Genomic DNA, 20,338 nt, shown 5'->3' with positions numbered 1-20,338 from the left:
AATTAGAATCAGAGCTTCATAGAATATTAGAATTGCAATGAATTTCAGAGATGACAGTCCAAGCGCTTCAGTTCACAGATGAAGCACGGAGACAAAGGCACTTGGGGAGAGTCGAACGGTGATTTGGTTAGTACCAGGGCTGGGGCAGGGCTGCAGCCCTCCTGACTGAGTCCAGGGCTCTTTCCTCCCCTTCAGGATGGCTTCTGCATTAGCTCCAAAAATAACGAGCTTGGGGACCGCTCAGGCAGAAAAGGGGCTCCAGGGCTAGAGGCTGATCCCATCCTCACCTGACTTTTGTATTCAGCTTCGTGAAGGCCCCTTTTGAAGCCTCTGGCAGCCCGGTCCCGTGACTGCTGCTGGGAGAGGGTGATAAATGACGATCTGTGCAGGGAACAGCATCCTGCGTTCTGCATGTGCATCTAAGCAAGAAGAGCCTCTTAGGAAGGAACTCACTCCCTGTTGCAACTATATCATACTTTTTACAAAAAGTCACTTCGAGGTCACTGTTTTTTGTCCAGTATTTCAATACATTAAATGCAATTACTTCATTGTTGATTTACCTGTCATTACAGGCATGTGTTTGAACATGATTTATTGAGTGAGTTTTGTGCCAGTTGACTTGAAGTAGATTGCACAATATTCAAAGGGGCTCATTTGCTTGGCATTACATTAGAGGCATGATGATTGCAACACAAAGCAACGTAAATGAATTCTGAGAGCCTCCATCATTCATGTTGTCATGTACTGAATCCTATTATTATTTATTACCATAATTGTACTGTGTTTCCTGGGGCGATAAATTAGGACTGATGGGCCCCACTGACAGTCAAGGACTGGACTCGCTCTATATAATTTAATAGGGATACTGTATGGTCTGTGTATTTGGAGGAGATTTTGGTAATGGTAAAAAAAAAATGAAAGGGAATTTTTTTTTTTTTTTTTTGCAAAAGGTACAAAAACCTTCCAAGGTTTTTTTTTTTTTTCTTCTTTAATGCTTTGGCTGCATTTGAAGGCCTTGACACAAGCTGAACTATAAGAAAGAAAAGTTCTGCCTTTCAGCACAAGATGGTTAAAGCTCATTGCCTCATGCCAGTCTTTTCCATATCAGATGCTGACAGGTGGTGTTCACACCCTCTCACACCAACAGGGCATCCTCCTGCGTAGGGAATGTAGACTTGGCTGAGAATCCAATGGTCAGTGTGATGGGGGCAGCGTATTAACACATTCACCTACTTAAGGCTGATGGACCCTGGGTATCTGATCTAACACGGCAATGCTTCTGGAGAAACTGAAGGGTATGTTTTTCCCAGAACAACAGAGAAGGAGCAACACAGATGATAGATACAAATTTGCTTTACAAGATGTTAATGTGCTGTGCAAATGCCAGCAGAAGGTATTATTAAAATCAAACAAGGCAAATGCCGGAAGAGAGCTTAGAGGTGATCAGATTCAACCATCTCACTTACAGATGAGAAAACTGAGGCTCAGGAAGAAGAACAGTCACTAGAAATACCCTGCTAACCCCAAGTCATATGAGAACACGATCAACTAGCCTTGTGTTGTAGTGAAGTCCAAGGAGTTCTGATGAGGTGTAGAATCAGACATTACCAAAGGGCGTGGTCAAGGGAGGAGCCCAAAGAATCTTAACCCTCCTGCTTTGTCTAAGTAGAAAGGAGTATGACTGCAGATAAGGCCAGGAAGTAGTTGTGAGTCAGTGTTAGCCACGGATATCTTAGAATCCCCATTTAGCATAAATCCTGTTGGCTCAATTTTACTTCAGAAAATAATCAGTCTGTCTTTGACCCCTGAACCAGAGGTCAGGGATTTCATCAGCTCCTGGAAAGAAACTTTTTGATAGTCTATGTTAGTCTTTGGTCCCCAGTCTTTATCTATTTCGATCATAAATATCCTGTTTGGGAGCTCAGTGTTATGTAAAAAAGGGGATCCTGAGGAATGAAACTAGGAAAGACGCTGAATTCCGCTCAGGGAGTTAGGATAGAATTGCAACCAGCCTGCTATACCTAATCTCCCCAGTAGAGACCCCACGGAAGGAGTTGTATTTTCAATTACCCAGGAGCTTAAAGGAAAGATTTCATCCCACTTGTCTGAATTCAGCTGTGTTTATATGTGGCCCTGAGCGGTTTTATTCAGATTGATCCAGACAGTGCCGTAGAATCGATGCACGGCCACCTGGTCGATCTGATTCAGTTGTTAAAACGAGGGAACTCATCGGACCACTTCCTAAAGATCAGATCCGATCCTCTGTGTGTATTTTGTGCCTATCCCCCGGGCAACTGGCATGAGAATCAGAAATCAACCCAAATAACCCCACCCCTACGGATTAGGCGCCAAAAAACACCTCTACGCTCGGTCAGTTGTACACATGATCCAGACAGCGCCCTGCGCACCCCTTGGGCTGGAAATGACAGGGGGCCCTGGCATTCTCGCATCTCAAAGCAGGTGTCAGTCTTCTGTTTCACAGGCTTAAGGAGCAGTTTACAGCAGCAGCAGTCAAGAAAAAGGAGGCAGGAAATAGTAGCAGAGGGAAAGGACTTATTACCGCCCTCCCAACGGATGCTGGATTTCTGGAGGGATCCCCAACATAGAGTGCGCCCCATCATTTCTTTCTGGATGACCTCAGGGATTCTGAGTTATCTCCGTCAAAGGAAAAGCTGTGTCTACCGTCACCACGTGCTGACCTCATGATCCAAGTCTTTCATCAGCAAGGGGCGGGGGGCGGTACTCACATCATTACCAAAAGGAGTCTCAAACTTGATATTTAGTCTCTGATTCATGCTTTTCCAGAGACCTTGGCTGGGGGCCTAAGCGGATACCATGTCTCCATCAAAAATTCGCTCTTGGGCTTCCCTGGTGGCGCAGTGGTTGGGAGTCCGACTTCCAATGCAGGGGACACGGGTTCGTGCCCCAGTCCGGGAAGATCCCACAGGCCGTGGAGCGGCTGGGCCCGTGAGCCATGGCCACTGAGCCTGCGCATCCAAAGCCTGTGCTCCGCAGCGGGAGAGGCCGCGACAGTGAGAGGCCTGCAAAAAAAAAAAAAAAAAAAATCGCTCTTGCTGGTGTCCTGTCTTTTGCAGGACTGTGGAATAACTAAGTGCATTTATCTATTTATATCATGGTTGTGGCCATATCAGTCCATTAGAATAAAATCACCACCACCAAAACAGGGACTGGGTAACAGCACTATTAGGATAAAAGGCCTCAAATGATAAAACAGTAATATGGATTATAATGTGGACATTAAAACTGAAAATAGCATACACTCATGAGATTCTGTATACGGAGTAGATTTTTGTGTGACCAAAGGCAGAAGCTCTGGCCCCCCCAGGGTCCAGGTCCATGATGTGCAGGAGCCATTCACCCTGTCTTCTGGCAGATTTACTGGCCTAGTGTGAGTAAATCCCCAGGCCAGGAAGGGTAACAAAGTAAGAGGAGAATCGTGATTTGGGGTAGATATACTTACGTTTAAGTTAAGAAGGTAAATATGGCAACGTGGAAGATATTGGGCCAAATGCACACCTAATAGTCAGTGGCCTGAGCCCATTGCCATGTGAGCTATTCATGTGCTAGACCAGGACCAATTTACACCAAACTTACCTCTTAAATACCTTCTTTCTTTGGTGGTTTGCAAGGACAAAATTGAAGATAATTAAAATAAATTTACATTAAAACCAAGTAACATTTGTTGTGTTTAGAAATATTCTTAGCTCTCATTTCTTCCTTCCTCAATCCTTTTTTACACACACACAGAGAGAGAGAGAGAGAAAGACAAAGAGAGAGAGAGAGAGAGAGAGAGAGAAAGCCCTACTCGTGCTTGCACACATTTTTGTTTAAATCAAGCCAATGGAGCCCAGTGGATCTCAGGTGTGTTTTCCCCCAGGTACTAAAGATGCAAAGTAAACTGATATGCTTCAGGCAGTAGGACACAGTGGGAACCTGAATGTGTGGACTTTCTCCTGGAAATTCCTACCTCAAAGCTGAGGAGCTCCTCTCGCACCACCTAAGCTGGGTCCTTTCTTCTTATTCCTCTAAGAGATATTCTTCTAAGTTTCGTGCAGTGTTTTTCATCTGTAAGACCCTGCCCACAAGCCTTGCCAGCCACTCAGAAACACCTCTTAACAAGAGAGGACGACATGTCTCCTTGCTCCTGGGTCCTTGCAAAGCAAGTTAACTGCAATGAATCCAGGCATATTTTTTGAGGTCAGAATGTGCTGAGTCCAGAGACTGGCTGATGAGGAAACACTGGTCGGCAGAAAGCATTTTAGGGCCTTTCCTTTCCTAAGAGAAAGCTCTGATGCCCTTGTCCCCAGGGTGGAGCTCTTGGGCTAAGAAGGAGAGCTTGCGCTGTGCTAAAAACCAGCTTGGGGCTTCCCTGGTGGCGCAGTGGTTGAGAGTCCGCCTGCCGATGCAGGGGACACGGGTTCGTGCCCTAGTCCGGGAAGATCCCACATGCCGTGGAGCGGCTGGGTCCGTGAGCCATGGCCGCTGAGCCTGCGCGTCCGGAGCCTGTGCTCCGCAACGGGAGAGGCCACAACGGTGAGAGGCCCGCGTACCGCAAAAAAAAAAAAAAACAAACAGCTTGGTTTAAAATCCTGATCCTGCCATCTGCCAGCCGGGTGACTGTGCAGGTCACGAGACCTCTGCATGCCCCTTTAACAGCGTGGTGATGAATGCAAACTCCTGTCTTGTAGGTCCGTGATGTCATCCCTAGCAGGAGCGGAGGAAGCCTGGACAACAGAACTTTGCAAACCTTGAGGTCTGCAGCTCAGTGAGACGGTGAGAGCACTGGACTCCCAAAGAGCCTTCACTGTGGGTCAGCAGAAGAACTGAAGAGTTTTGACCGAGGACATTTTAATGCTCCAGGACAACTCCACCTGTGATGATGGAAATGTCCCATATCTTTCCTCTCTTACGTAGAAGCCACGGGCCCCTAGCACCCAAATGTGGCTAGTGCAATTTGGGAACTGATTTTTAATTTGATTCGATGTTCACTTCTTGAAATTTAAATACTCACAGATGGCTACTGTCTGGGACAACACAGTTCTAGCACAGTGGTTCTCAACTCAGGCTGCACATCCGAATCCTCCAGAAGCTTTAAAAAGTCTTGAAGCCCTGACCTCATACCATTTAAATCCTAGCACGAGAAGTAAGAATTCCCCAGGTGATTGTAATGTGTAGCCAAGGTTGGGGGCCGCTGCTCAGGAATGGACAGGGATTTTGTTGCGTAGGTGCTTGTGTCAATCATGGCTCTTGCCTTGCTAAACAGGAGAGTGATGGAGACCGGCTTGCTCTGGGATGTAGCCACTTGGATTTTTCTCTGTTGAGGACTTTGGTAAGTTTGCTCTTGGAACAAATTCTAGATGCCTCCAATCAGGACAGGCTAATTGGTCTTGTTTTTTCATGGTCCTGGGCATGTGTCTCCCTCGGCTGATAGGATTGGAGAGCGTCCCTGGGTGGGAGAGGGATGGTTTGGGGGAGGGGTGGGAGGAAGGGACGTGGACCAAGCATGCTACAAGGATAATGAGAGGCTTCCTCTCCAAGTTCTGAATAACCCTCCCTCTTCCACTTCCCATTACACTTTCCCAAAGGGAAGTTTCATTTCATACCAGTGGTAGGAGGTCTTTAGTAGAAGGACACAGGGGGTTCCTACCTCCTTGTACAGAAAAGTATCATTGATCACTTGAAACCCAATTAGACCAGGAGGGAAACACTTTGTTGGGACTGAAGGAACCAGAATCAGGTTTTAATGAAAAACACATTTTATTTCTAAAGTAACTGGTCTTATGTTCATTCCAGAGAAAGTCCTCAGGGCTCAGAGAAGAGGAATGTAATAAAATGATAACAAGGGCATCCTGGCCCCTCACAAAAACACCGTCCCTGTAAGTGGTTACTTCAAGGGCTTCTCCTGCTGCTTCCCCAGTCCTTGCTGGGGGTGACTGGTGGACCTTATTCTTATTTGAAGTCAATGCAGGTGAAGGCAGCCCCCTCAAAAGCTGGGAGGGGGTCTGCTGAGACAGACAGGCTCTAGAAATGGAAAGAGAGAGCAGAAGAGGTGTAATCAGATGGTCTTCACAGCCCACTAGACTGTACCTGAGCCGGGAGACCTCCCTCCCCGCCGCCGCCCCTCAGCCCAGTTCCAACATCTCACCACCCAACTGTGGAGAGGAGGCAAGGAAGGGTGACACAAGCCTTCAAGGAAGGAGAAGCTCTCATCTGAAGACCTAGAAAGGCTCAGAACTTCCAGTTCTGGATTTCTTGCTAATGGACTCTTCTTAGACTTGACACGGCTTCACGCTGTTTTCGCCACATGAGCCACTTGGCTCTACTGGAGGGAAAGAATCCCTAAAGAACACACAAGTGTCAATAGCTGTTGATGGTTTCCCTTTCCATCTTGACCCCGAGGCCCTTGGTACCATTGCCCAGTACTGCTCACGGCCTCCTTTCTGATGGAAGGGAATTCCCTCCACCCAGGACTCTGACCACTGCCTGTCTTCAGCACATACTAAGTAAAAAACCTGTTATAGGTAGTATCTCATTTAATTCTCAAAATTATCTCCATTTTGTTATCTATGTTTAACAGAAAGGATAAGTGGCTTATCCAAATCCCACATCTGTTTTCTGTTTTTTAACATCTTTATTGGAGTATAATTGATTTACAGTGGTGTGTTAGTTTCTGCTTTATAAAAAAGTGAATCAGCTATACATATACATATATCCCCATATCTCCTCCCTCTTGTGTCTCCCTCCCACCCTCCCTATCCCACCCCTCTAGGTGGTCACAAAGCACCAAGCTGATCTCCCTGTTCTATGCGGCTGCTTCCCACTAGCTAGCTATTTGACATTTGGTAGTGTATATATGTCAATGCTACTCTCTCACTTTGTCCCAGCTTACCCTTCCCCCTCCCCATGTCCTCAAGTCCATTCTCTAGTAAGTCTGTGTCTTTATTCCCGTCCTGCCCCTAGGTTCTTCTTCTTTTTTTTTTTTTTTTTTTTTTAGATTCCATATATATGTGTTAGCATATGGTATTTGTTTTTTTCTCTTTCTGACTTACTTCACTCTGTATGACAGACTCTAGGTCCATCCACCTCACTGCAAATGACTCAATTTCATTTTTTGTTATGGCTGAGTAATATTCCATTGTATATATGTGCCACATCTTCTTTATCCATTCATCTGATGATGGACACTTAGGTTGCTTCCATGTCCTGGCTATTGTAAATAGTGCTGCAATGAACATTTTGGTACATGACTCTTTTTGAATTATGGTTTTCTCAGGGTATATGCCCAGTAGTGGGATTACTGAGTCATATGGTAGTTCTATTTGTAGTTTTTTAAGGAACCTCCATACTGTTCTCCATAGTGGCTGTATCAATTTACATTCCCATCAACAGTGCAAGAGGGTTCCCTTTTCTGCACACCCTCTCCAGCATTTATCATTTGTAGATTTTTTGATGATGGCCATTCTGACCGGTGTGAGATGATATCTCATTGTAGTTTTGATTTGCATTTCTCTAATGATTAGTGATGTTGAGCATCCTTTCACGTGTTTGTTGGCAATCTGTATATCTTCTTTGGAGAAATGTCTGTTTAGGTCTTCTGCCCATTTTTAGATTGGGTTGTTTGTTTTTTTTGATATTGAGCTGCATGAGCTGCTTAGAATTTGAACCTGTGCTCCTAACCTCGGCACTATTAGGTGAGGAATAGGCTGGAGCTCCCCCTCGTGGTCATCGCGCAAAACCAACAGTTCCTGCCTTAATTGGTTTCCTGCCTTAATTGGTTTCCTGCCTAATTGTCATTCCTCTTCCATTATTATGGATCTCTTCTTTCCAAACCCTGGCCATTAAAGTGATAGTCTTAAATCCCAAATTTCATCCTTCTTCCACCCTAGCCCATACTTCTATCTCTTTCCAGAGAGCCCTAAACTCTCGTCTGATATCTGACTTGAAACTATGCACCCTATCCCTTGGGACTCTGTATATTAAAAACAAACAACAAAAAAACCTCACAGATCTCCCCCCAAAATTTTTTGTTCATCATTCCATTTCCTAGCATTAAGCAACCTCTGGCTTTTGTCTGAAGACTCCATTTATCTTGTAACCATCTCTAGCGTATCCTTCTCTCCTTCCTTTTCCTGAACTGAACAGAAGGTGGGTTGGCAAGCCTGTGCTTCCCGCCACTGCCCCCAACCATCCTTTCGTGACCTTTATCCAACGACCTTGCCAAGTTGAGATTCACACACCAGAATCTGTAACACTTTCTTTCCTTAACCTGGCTCACAGGCTTCCTTTTCTTGCTCAAATCCGAGGGATTCCAACATGAAAACCCATCATCCTCCCAACTCTACTCAGGCACAATTCAAGTTCCACATCCTCGGGAGCTCGCTCTCACCTCCGCGGAGCTGCTCAGCTGGGTGACAGTAAAGATCGCCGTGGGCAGCTTGGCATTAAGTTCTCTGAAGCTAATGGGACTAGGTTTGAATTCTGGGCCTGTCACTTGTGTGCCTGGGAGCAAATCTACAGCCATCTGCAGCTTTAATGTATTCATCTGTGAAATGGGATAATAATAATACCTTACTGACCGGGCTGTTACAGAGGTTTAATGAGATCGTACACAGAAATTGCCTAGCATATTATCTGACACTTTAACACCACAATCAACGTTAGCTGGAATTATTATTATTATTATCATCATCACTGAGAATTCCTCCACTACTTAGATCTTGAACTCGTAACATTTGCCAAGACCATAAGCTCCTCCCTGCTTTTACCTTTCTGACCCCTTCATTTCATTAAAGCGACTCTTAATTCTCGTTGGGCTCTTGCCCATCATTCATTACTCATTGGGTTCCTATTGCATTCTGGATAGTACTTCTCACAAACACCCTCCCCTCTCAGGCCCCCAGCCCCTTCTCAGCCTCTTTCCCTCTCAGTGGATTGCCTTTCCTTTCACTCTCCTGAAGACAAGTCTCCCCTACCTGAGTTCCTTCAAGGTCTCGCCTCTATGCTCAGCACCTCTGCTTCTTCTGTGTTGTTTTATTCACCACCTCTTTCTTCATTCTTCTCACAGGCAGGGAGGTCTGCCCTTTTTCCTCATTCCAGTGAGTCTCTCTACCTGTGCTCTTAACTCCATCCTTTCCTACCATCTCTAAGCCTGTGATCCCACAAGTCTTCCCAGCGCAGTCGTCATGCTACTCAGCCAGGCTTGATGAGAATTTCTCCTCTGTAGCTTCCAGAGATCTGCCCAATTCTGTCTCCTCCCTTAATTCCTCTCCTCCTCCTCCTTTAAAAGATTCATTTGGTATCTCCTCCTTTTCTTTTCACCCCATCCTTGTGAGCTATTCGTTAGGCTCTGCCTGTTGACTTTTACTTTCTGTGCTCTCCTCTCCCTCTAGGTGGTCTAATTCTCCTTGCATATCCATGTCGTTCACGCCATGTCTAGCTCCAGGCTGAAGATCAGGTGCACATCTCCAGTTATCTGTTGGGCACAAACTTCATGTGTCCAGTTACCATCTGACCTGAGCATCATCTGTGTTGAGTCCTCATATCCCAAGCACCAGCCCACCTTCCTCCAACTCCCTTCTTTCTTCCACATTTCTACTCATGGTACCACTCTTCTCCGTTTTTCATAGACTCAAAACTTCAGAGTCAATGTCGAAATTTCTTTTTCCTATAATCACTGCATCTAATCAGTTATCATTTTCCTTAGAGTCTCTACCCAGGATGTCTTTCATCTCTTTCTCCTTCTTTACACTTCCACTGCCTCTAATTTGATTCAGGGTCTCATCTTCTTGGACTGTCATAATACCTGCCTATGTCATCACTTCCAGATTCTTTTCCTTCCAACACATCCTATCTTTATACTATTGTTTGTACGTTACTTTCTAAAGTCAACTGTGTTCATGACTCAATTCATTAATTCAATCATTCACTCAATCATTTGTTCAATTCTAAAATTGATTGAGTTCTTTCTTTGCACAAAGCCTTACAGATAGATAAAATAAGACACAGTGTTTGTATATAGAGTTATTAGATAATAGCTAAAATGTACACATTTAAAATGTCAGTGGTCCAACATGGTGGAGTCACAGTTTCATGCAGATATGAGGCAGGAGGAAGGGTGGACTGTTTCACACATACCTTTGATGTCCAGCTCTTCCATCCAGTGCCTCCATCATCTTTTAGAGAGAGCTCTGGAGACCTCTCCCGGATCCTCTGTACTTGGTCAGCAGAAAAGGGAGCACATGAAACGGTGCAGGAGACGGCTCAGAGGCCAGGCTTGGAAGTGGTACACATCGCTTCTATCCACATTTCTATCTGCATTTCACAGACAGAGCTGCGTGGGGCTGGGTAACGTAGTCTATTGATACTTGCTAAAAGAAAAAAAGAAGCAGAGATATAGGTGAGGCTGAGCAGCTCTGACACTGAGAGCGTATACAGTTTTGTAAGGACAGTCAAATAAACTGACAATCGAAATATAGTGCACCCATTACCCACTGACTTAAGAGCAGGTTTGAGCTTGAGTTTCAAGAAATTCCCAACTTTAGCCCCAAGAGAACTTGCCCAGTTTAACTTACTTAGAAATCCCTTGTGTTCCAAATGCAACTGTTTGCTCTAAAGTTTGCTCCTAAAGTTCTAAATGCAACTGTTTGCTCCTAAAGGGGGCTTCTTTTCCCCTCTGGGTCTATGAATTTCCCTAAGATTTTTCTTCTGTGCCATCACACTTTCACCTGACAAAGTCCCACCATTCCTTCAAGACCCATTTCAAATGCAACCGTGATGTCTTCCCTGACTTCCTTCCCCCTTCTAAAGCATTTGCACCTCTTTGTAAGGCACACTTTTCACTTTATCTTGTATTATAATAAGGTCTTAGCTCATTACCAGACCACGTGCTTGAGAGGAAGTGTAGGCTAAAGCCACGGCTGCTTTCTGTACGTCCTGAAACATGGAGCACGATGTCTTGAACAAAACTGGAATACAAGACATAAGCTTCGTTAAACTGAATCCTTGTTTTTCATTGACATTTCTTGTCTCTCCAATCCTACCTTGAACTCGGGAAGTCTCAGACGTTCCTAACAGGGTGTCTTGTATGTGACCTATGGAGGAGGGTATAGGGATAGCAAGAGAGACTCAGGTTCTCGTCCTGACTCTACCACGCATTGGTTGTGGGACCACTGCACATATGTAAGCTTCAGCTTGAGCGTATATAGAGTTGATCTAAATGACTTCCATGTTACTTTCTGGTTCTAAGAACCAGTTCCATGGCTTTCCCGCTACTCCAAGAACATCCCTAGGGCTCTAGGTTGGAAGCAAATAATTCACAGAGAGCCCGGTTAACAATTTAATTCAACAGAGAAAGGTATGCTTAGTTAAGTTGAAGCATCAGATTATGAGAGATAGAGAAAGAACAAAGGAGAGAGATCTTGGATAATCTGGGGAGAGAGTTGTCCTCTGGCATGGTTAGCCCCTGTAGGGTGAGGAAGCTTGCAAAGCACAGGTTCCCAGTACTGGTGGGGAAGTGGAGGCACTGCCGCCCCTGGTGTAGCCAGGAATTCATCAGTGTGTGTTTTTCATCATCATAATAATTGGGATTTGATGGACGGGGCCAAGGACAACAAGGCCTCCTGCAATGCACTGGACAACCCCACACATCAAAGAATTATCATGTTTCACACATAATTTTCAGATGCCCCACTGGACGTATAGTTGGGTGAAAACCCTGTTTAGAATTATCTGAGCCTAAATCAGTAAACTTGGGAGTCTGTAGTCTATAAAACACTAGAACACATTTTTACCCTGTTTTAAAACTCACTGAAGTTTTCAGTAAAGCATCAGTTCTGTAAATCGACAGAAAGCAGTACTTTATTGTATTTGGAACTTCACCAAAAGTTGTTCATAGTTTTAGAAAATACATCACTAACAGCAATGCCATTGCATTGTTTGAATCACAGTAAAATGTTCCCATATCAGTCCACATTCATGGTCAGTACCTTCTGGTGATTACCTGTAGAAGAGCAGGTATCTGAGTATTACCTGCTGTGTTCTAGTCATGCTTGAGTATTACATATTGAGACCCTCTCCTTGGATTTCCCCTTTCCATTATTACAAGCAGGATGTCATATGATTTTTAAAGTTATGTCTATAGGTAGGTTATATTATTTATGAATTTCACTTTAGAATAACAAATGGAGTTGTTTAAAATACTTAATATAAAAAGGACATTAGATATAATTGGGTTGAGATCCACTGAGGTAAAGAATCAAGGGGTTCATGAGAAGCTGACCATAGAAGATTACATTTGTATTCATGTCAGGACAAAATTAGCCTTTGATTCTACTACATGGACTTGAAGAGTAGAGCTTATATGTAGTTCATCCATTTCTAATATCCTCATATCTGTTGGAATAAAACCAAAAAACTCTTCTCCTAATAATTAAAATTTGCTTAATGTTCTATGTTTTACTGAACTTTTGCATTTAGAATATTTCACTTGGTTCTCAAGACCACCCCATGAGGTAGATCCAGGTCATTGTTATTATTCTTATTATTTGCTCAGGAAATTGACATAAAGAGAGATTACATGACTTGCTTTAGGTCACCTCTCTAGGTACGTGGCTAATGCTGGATCCACTGACTCAATCACACTTTCTCGTCATGTCACTCACTCTGGAAGGATGGCATTTTATTGGTGAATGCACAGACAAGCACACTAATTCAAGCATGGATTCTGAACATCAACGGAGTTCGCGTCTTCTAGACTTTCTGTGAGAATAAATGAGGTAATACATGTGAACATGTTTAGAACAGAGCTTGGCATAAGAAAGGTACTCAGTACTGATATGTTTCTCTCCAAACTCTGCGGCCACAAGAAGGTACCCTGGTTATTCTCCTAGAGGCAGAAAAGACTGGATCTGTGCTCATGGAGACCTGGAAGCATCTTGCGCAACTTAAGAGCAGCCTCACGTAGAGATCTTCCTGCTTTGTCAGTGGTCAGGACGTCTCAATGAGGCATCCTTCCCAGGCTAGGTTTTAAAATGTTTCCCCTTGCACCACCTTTGTTAAAGCCACTCACTCATCAAAATGAACAGGTACAAGAGCTTGAGGAGAGCACAGTTAAGCACACGTTTGGATCTAGCCGCTCCCTACTTTACAGCATCCGTGGAAAGCTTGGCAAACAGGAAGACGTCCCATTCAGCCCTGGAAGTCTCAGGGGAGGCACCGAGGCCCCAGCACATGGCTCTGGATTTCCTCCCACCCTCATCTCCCAAGCATCGGCCTAACCTGAATAAATAGAGGGGGAGGAAAACAGGAAGCAGTAAAACAGTTCAGTGGAAAGTAAACACGCAGCAAAGGCACGGGCCTTCTCTCTGCCTGTTAGACTCTGTGGGAGGCTGAGAAAAGCAGAATCTATGAGGAAAGGCCCCTCTTGTGGTTTTGGTCTGTCTCCCATTCTGCCCACTCTTTCCCCAGCCTGTGCATGAACATACACTCACATAACCCTGCTTCCCCACTCCCTGTCCTTCCCCTGGAACAGGCCGACCCCGTGGAGGGTGTGCAAGACCTCAATACATTTACTCTAAATTAAACTGTGGGTAGAATGCTATTTATCAACACTTTTCTACATTGTTCATCTCCCTCTTTGTTAAGCTTTTTACCAATGCCGTTGAAAACGGAGTCAGTCAGTGATCCAATCATGCCCCTAAATGAATCACTGTCATACATGAAAAACTTTGGACCAGGGGTCTGGAGGTCTGGAGTGTTTTTCTAGCTCGGTCTCTGCCGCCTGTGAAGTTAGATCATTCCTCTTAGCTTCAGTTTCCTTGTTTGTAAAATGACAGAGCAGGAATAGATGATATCTAAGGAGAGAAAGCAAGACACCCTGTGTCCTAGTCTAAGGCCACGAGCATGCAGAAGTCCTGCAGCTACTATCAGATGTGTGGACTTTAATGAAGTAGGCATGATATTTACTTGTGGGAACATTCCTCTGTCCAAGAGATGGTCTGTGTCTGGGGCAGCCAATCGAGTGCCTCAGAGCTCCTAAAAGGCATTCATGTGAAACGAGCAACGTTAACCTTTAATTATTTTGAAAGTGTAGTTGTAGGGTCTTCTAACACTAATTGGAAAAGGGCAATGAACCACTTTGGGGTGCTAGTGTGTGGTCCTACACATAACAAAACATATATTCTGTAACATACATCTTCTTTTGCTTCTCCAGATCTTAATCATTTGAGGAAAGATTGCTTTTAATGGAGGAGAGAACTAGATAACTGCATTCTCACACTGACTTCTTACTCTGATCATGACAGTTATCCCAACATTCCTTTGCACATGAGATTTGTTGAACATGACCTATGGGCTAAAGTGATCTACAACCTCAAGAAACATCTTGAAAACTTAGACCATCTCTTCTCTGGCACAGGGGCGAGAAGCTAGGACTCTATGGCTGAATGCCTCCTAGAAGTTGACCAGATGGTCACCATCAAGGTCCCTGTGTCCTCACAGTGGGATAGTGACTCCTTATGCTTTGCCATGACTCTGGACCAGTGCATTTCCATTGTTCCACTCCTGACAGATGAAACTTGACTTTACATCAAAAAAGCTCTTTCCTATAACCCCTCTTGGGTACTAATAGGTTTTTGGCCTGAGGTTTACTGCATTATGGTTTCATGATGAAACTGGGGAAGGAGAGCTATGTTTTCAGAGGCTCTGTCAGTGCACAGCAGGTCCCCTCCAGACAAGGAGGCTACTGTGGAGTAGAAGAGAGCCTGCTGGGGCAGATCCCAGGTGGTTTGATTTAGGAGGCGCACAGAGCTGCCAGGCACTGCAGAACTCTCGTGATGTGCCGGAGGGATCCAGGTTTCAGGAGAGAGACTGAAGCACCGGATTCGCGGACTGGCTCCATAGGAGCATGGCTGGGGTTCTCATTTCCCTCCCGATTTTAGGATATGAGTTCCTCAGTAACTTGATGGTGATTTCAGTGTAGTCCTACCCTGCCTGGTGTTTCCAAAGTTGATTTTGACCTCCTATCCTCTCATTCCATCTTTACCAACCTGCAGAGTTTCCGGGCTCAGGACCCCGGGGACCATGTTTCCTTTGAACTTTTTGCTCTTGGACTGAGGTCAAATGGACACCTTCGTGACCTTGGAAATGCAACTATTGCCAAGTCCCTGTATCACTTTGAAGTGAGTCACGATGCCATCAACATACTATCAGGATGGTCTTTGGAGCGTGGTATTATATTTGAAACAGAAGTGTATACTTACAAATTACTAACACTAGCACCCCAAAGAGGTTTGGGATGAGAGTAAGTCATCATCCTGTCCCACTCCTTATGCATCCCCTGGTCAATTAAATTACTGGAATTCATATTATTAAAAATTGCATTTCTGAAAGTGTAATTCTTTGCATATTGGTCTCCTCTCTAGAAAGAAACATGAGCCAGGGATTATATCTTTTCATTTTTCTAAAAAAAAAAAAATCAATGTTCAGAAAGAGCCTGGCACATGGAATTTCTTTAACAAATATTTATCAGTGAATGAATGAAATTTATGTATGCTGATTTGAGACATGACACCAAAGAAATATATAACCTTAACCAAATTTCTTCATATCTATAAGCATCTAATTCTATGTCTCAAAAACAAAAGGACTTTTACTAAATGATTTTGGAAGTTGCTTTTCACTCCAATATTCTAAGATACTTTTTCTTATTTCAAGATATCTGGGGTTTGGTTTTGTACAAATTACTATACAAGGGAAACAATAAAGTTGAAGTTATGGGCTTGTCTCAAGAAATACAATAAGTTAAGTCAATGGCGTTCCTAAGGCCCATTAAGAATTTTAACATCTTTCTCTGTGGTGGGTGATGCAAACTGCATTGTTCATTTATGCATTAATAATTCAGTGCCTAGGGCTAAAATTAGAGAGAGGGAAATATGAATACTGGCAGTGATTTTCCCCTCTGTCAAATATTAAAAATGAGTGAATGTGGTTAGGATAGGTATAAATAGTCATTAAAGGGAAATACTAGATTCACATATTACCATTTTTTTTTACTTGCCTTTAAGAAAGATCAGAAAAGAAGAGATTTTGAGTCAATTATGAAGAAAGAAGAGGTGACAAATGAAACACCTCAGAAAGAGAAGAAACACAGGAAATACAGAGGCTAGTTCTCTCAGCTATATCTCTAACCCACTGCAGTCACCACGTGAAAAGAATTTTGAGCAGAAGAAGTAAAAATACTTTTATTGTACAAATCCTTTGTCTGAAGATAATAGAAGCCTACCTGTGGGAATTCCAATACCCTTCCAAATATTTTTTTGAAGAATCCAGAAGTTTCCAGGATTAAAAAGAAGTGCAGGGTAAGGCTTGATTTGTCCAGTCACTTTTTGCACCAAGTTCCTGCTCTGGAATGAATCACGGGCCTCTATTTTCTCTCTGTCTCTCTCTTTTTATTTTTTCTTAATTGCAGTATAATTGACATACCCTGTTGTGTTAGTTTCAGGTGTACAGCAAAGCGATTCAGTTATACATCTATATATGTTTTCTTTCAGATTATATTCCATATTCTTTTTCAGTCCCCACCTCTGCTGTCCCTTCCCTACAGGACCTTTCCTCATGTATGGACACACCTTCCTTCTTGATTCATCAAACATCACTAAGCCCATGCGATTGTGTGCAATAGACTTGGTGATATTTGGGGTGTAATGGAGAGCCCTGCTGGATAGTACAGATGCACATGTAACGTGAAGCCATGTTTTCAGCTTTCTTGCCATAGAAAAGTTTTCAGAAATACCTTGGTCCTGCCAGTGGTTGGGACGGCTTTTACCATTGCTCTAGAACTGTCTCATTTCCTCTCCTGCTCTCCATCTCAGGATCTCCATTCTCTTCTGAGGCATCAAAGAGAATATCGTGGAAGTTTTCTGGGTGGGATTTCCCTTAATCATTAGGCTTCTGTTACTTTTGCATAATCAGAAGAGTCCAGAGAGGCTGAGTGACCAGCATCTCCTCAATACTTTCTTCTCTAAATGGCATTTTCCTCTTGCTTAACGTATGTATATATAACCCCTTATACTTGTCTTCATAATGATGTCATTTTTTTGTCATCCGAAGTGGCCTGAGTCATATTTTGTGACTACCCAAGCATACAAATATTCCCTTTGCCTCTCCAAATTTGACCGTATAGCAGTGTCACCTGAGGAGCATTTTCTTTTCTTTTCTTTTCTTTTTGTCATAAAATATGGATATTTTATTCCAACTCTGGGAAATGAAAAACAAAGAGGAGGAGGGAACACATCCTTCCACACACTATTCTAATTTAGCTGATGTTAATTCAGAAAAGCTAAAGCAAATATATATGTGCAAATGTATACATATTTATAGATACACATACATATTTTTTCAGATTTTAGTCTCATCTGTGTTCATATATTTATTTTTATTTTTTTTATAAATACCCTTAAAAGTCACCAAATGCATCCTAATACTTCTACCTCTGTGTCTTCATCTATCATTTAATATTGTTTGGATTGTATTCAATTTGTGTTTTAATCACTTATGTGAATTGTCTAACTGTACATTCAAAGATATAAGGGAAAAACTTGGTTTAAATTATACTCTATGCATCACAGTTACCCATTACATGATTTTTTTCATCATTATTTGCAACTTCACACATCTTGTAGTTCTCTGTGCAGGCTACTGCAGCTTCTAGTGCCGTACATACCTACATCTCCGGATGGAACGGCCTGTGATCCATGAGCTTGGGGTCAGGCATAAACTGTGTAGCACCTGAGGTGGATTCTGGTTTGGTCTTTGTTTCAGAGCTGAGTTCTGTTGGCAAGGCACAAAGGTTGTGAGTTGTTTTTGCAGGTATTTCTATTTCATCAGAGCTTCCTAGCTTAGTTTTTTCTTTTGGTTAAGGAAATGACTCCTTTTTGTTGTTTTTTGTCCACAATGATTGAACTGCTTCATAAATTTGCTGGCTTATAGCACATGCCTTTTTCCCAGTTACCTTTGCAATCATTACTGATTGAACAGGGTAGAGAACAGTTGCTCCTAAAGTGGCCAGTCCCAATGGATAAGCAATTCTCTTAAACCTAGAACCTTTTCTCGCTGAAATGAAGGCTGCCAATCCTGAAACTGTAATCACTCCAATTTTCGGAAGAAAGTCTCGAGGTGGATTCTTCAAATAGACATATGCATCTTTTCCAAATTGTACTGTATCCATTATCCCATTTTTCACAAAGACATAAACACCCTTGCACCAGCCAATATAATGACCAGTTGTAGTGCGAATGGATGCAAAGCCCATTTGTAAGTCACCGGGCTGTTCTGCAACATATTTAGACTGGAGAGGTGGCGCAGTATATATGGGGAGCTGCTTTGGTTTCACTAGCTGCTCCTTGGACTCCTCTTCTTTGGCCACATGCACTCTTACAGATGCACATATCAGACCTGCTGGCATGGTTGTCTCCTTTCCCAACCTAACAGCCACCATAGCTTTGGCCCTCTCTGGCCAGGTATTCGCACGGAGAGTGTCTTGAGGAGCATTTTAAAAATGCATTATTTTGGGTACCATTTTGAGCCTAATAAGAAGGATTTGGGGAGGGGGGTTGATTGAGTTCAGAGCCCATGAGTCTGAAATTTTCAAACTCTTCACACATTATGCTTGGGTAGCTGGTCTCAGGACCGGCCATTCAGAGCTGCTCCCAGAAAGCACGATGGTCTGCTGTGGTCAGTCCACTTTCCTCTGTTCTTTCACTCTTTCCCTTCCCCCATATGTATCCTGCCTCCTCTCTCCCTTCTGCTTTTTTTCTCTCTTTCCCTTTTCATCCATCAGATATGAAGTTCCCAATATGTGCCTGGTACGTGGCCTCATACCCTCGCTGCTCTGCCCTGTCGTGTTAGAGTCACCCCACTTTTCATTCTTCCTTTGCCTCTACCCAGTCCCAAACACCCCAAGTTCTGAGAAAGCAGCCTCACCTTCAGAAGCATCTGTCATGTAAGTCATCATCCCCCATCTCATATCCAGATATTCCAGGAGGATTTGAGCCATCTTTCCATAGTGGCTATGATATTGCTTTGGAAATAATAAGATGTGAGTCCTGTGTCTCATTTGATGGTGACCATTATCATTTGCACTGGATCTGCTCTTCAGTTCTATCTTCTTTAAAATCATTTATAGCTGAAAATGTCTTACTGGCCCAATGAGGCTGACGGCACCATTTATAATAATTTCTAGATAAGAGACAATGAGGCAGTTCCATCTCATAGGAAACCAGCTTAGCACCTCCCTGGACAGTCCCAGGCCCAGGAGGAGAACACTCTGCTCAATTTGTCTCTCGCTTCCTTTTTTTTAATTTTAATGCAATGAAAGCCAGACCATTTAGGAATTATTCTAATTCCAGTTTCAAGTCCCATCCTTTTCTCCAGTCATGAACGTATTTAGATTTTTATTCCTTCATTAACACGGGGAAAATGCAGACCATTATGACAGTTAGCAGACATAATTTTAGACAAATACAACTGATTATCAAATCAGCCTGCAATAAGTATTTGATGAACAGGGCTCTTCAATATAACTTCCAACACTAATTTAATGAGAAGTAGCAAATGAATTTTTTTTATTCTGATATCTCCCATGAGACAAATGATACTTTGCAGGCCTATTTTTAACAAATGAATTATTGACTTAAACTGGCACAATTAATCACAATATAATGGGATCAGGGGATATTAGGGGCTCATTTGTCACAGCTGATGATGAGTACTGACTCTTCTGAGAAATGAAACTCTTTCATCACTCCTAGATTAACAGTTACATGCTTTCAAATTTCAATCATAAGGAACTGGCAGCATAGAATGAAAAGGAGCCAGACCGGAGGAGAAAATAGAAAAGGAGAATACAGAGTTTGTTGTTTGCAGTCAGAAATCCTACTTCTGCCAGGACTCTTCAGTGAAGATAGGAAAATGATTCATTGGAAAGGCGGTGCTAGTGATGGGCAGAGAATCAGGATGGCAATTAACATTCTTGTGATCTGGGCTTAACTCTCCTATTAAAAATCTGTGTGACTCCTGACAAACTGCTTGACTTCTCTGAACTTCCTCTTCTTCATCTGCAAGATAAATACAGTACAGTCTCTCCAAGGAACGTTCTCATGAAGATCAAACAAAATAACCTGTGTCCTCATGTTTTGGACAGTTAGAAAGCAGAGTTCCTTTCATGTGATGCTTATCATCCCTTTAGGAATTGTTTGTTTTCCATCTCCAGGACTCGTACCTACTAGATATTTTTGACTAATTGAAAAAAATATGCAGTAAA

At 43.1% G+C, this 20,338-nt stretch overlaps 1 pseudogene across 1 annotated transcript; it reads right to left on the bottom strand.

Annotated features, from left to right (window-relative positions):
• Positions 1 to 17,740: 17,740 nt before the first annotated feature.
• LOC309839052 (MICOS complex subunit MIC27-like) lies at positions 17,741 to 18,514 on the bottom strand (annotated as a pseudogene). The gene has a single exon. The product of its transcript is annotated as an MICOS complex subunit MIC27-like (transcript).
• Positions 18,515 to 20,338: the final 1,824 nt, after the last annotated feature.

The sequence above is a fragment of the Grampus griseus genome, assembly GCF_964374135.1.
Source record: "Grampus griseus genome assembly, chromosome: 21".
Lineage (NCBI taxonomy): Eukaryota > Metazoa > Chordata > Mammalia > Artiodactyla > Delphinidae > Grampus > Grampus griseus.
Note: the sequence above shows the minus strand (reverse complement) of the source record. Positions and strands in the feature narration are given on the sequence as shown.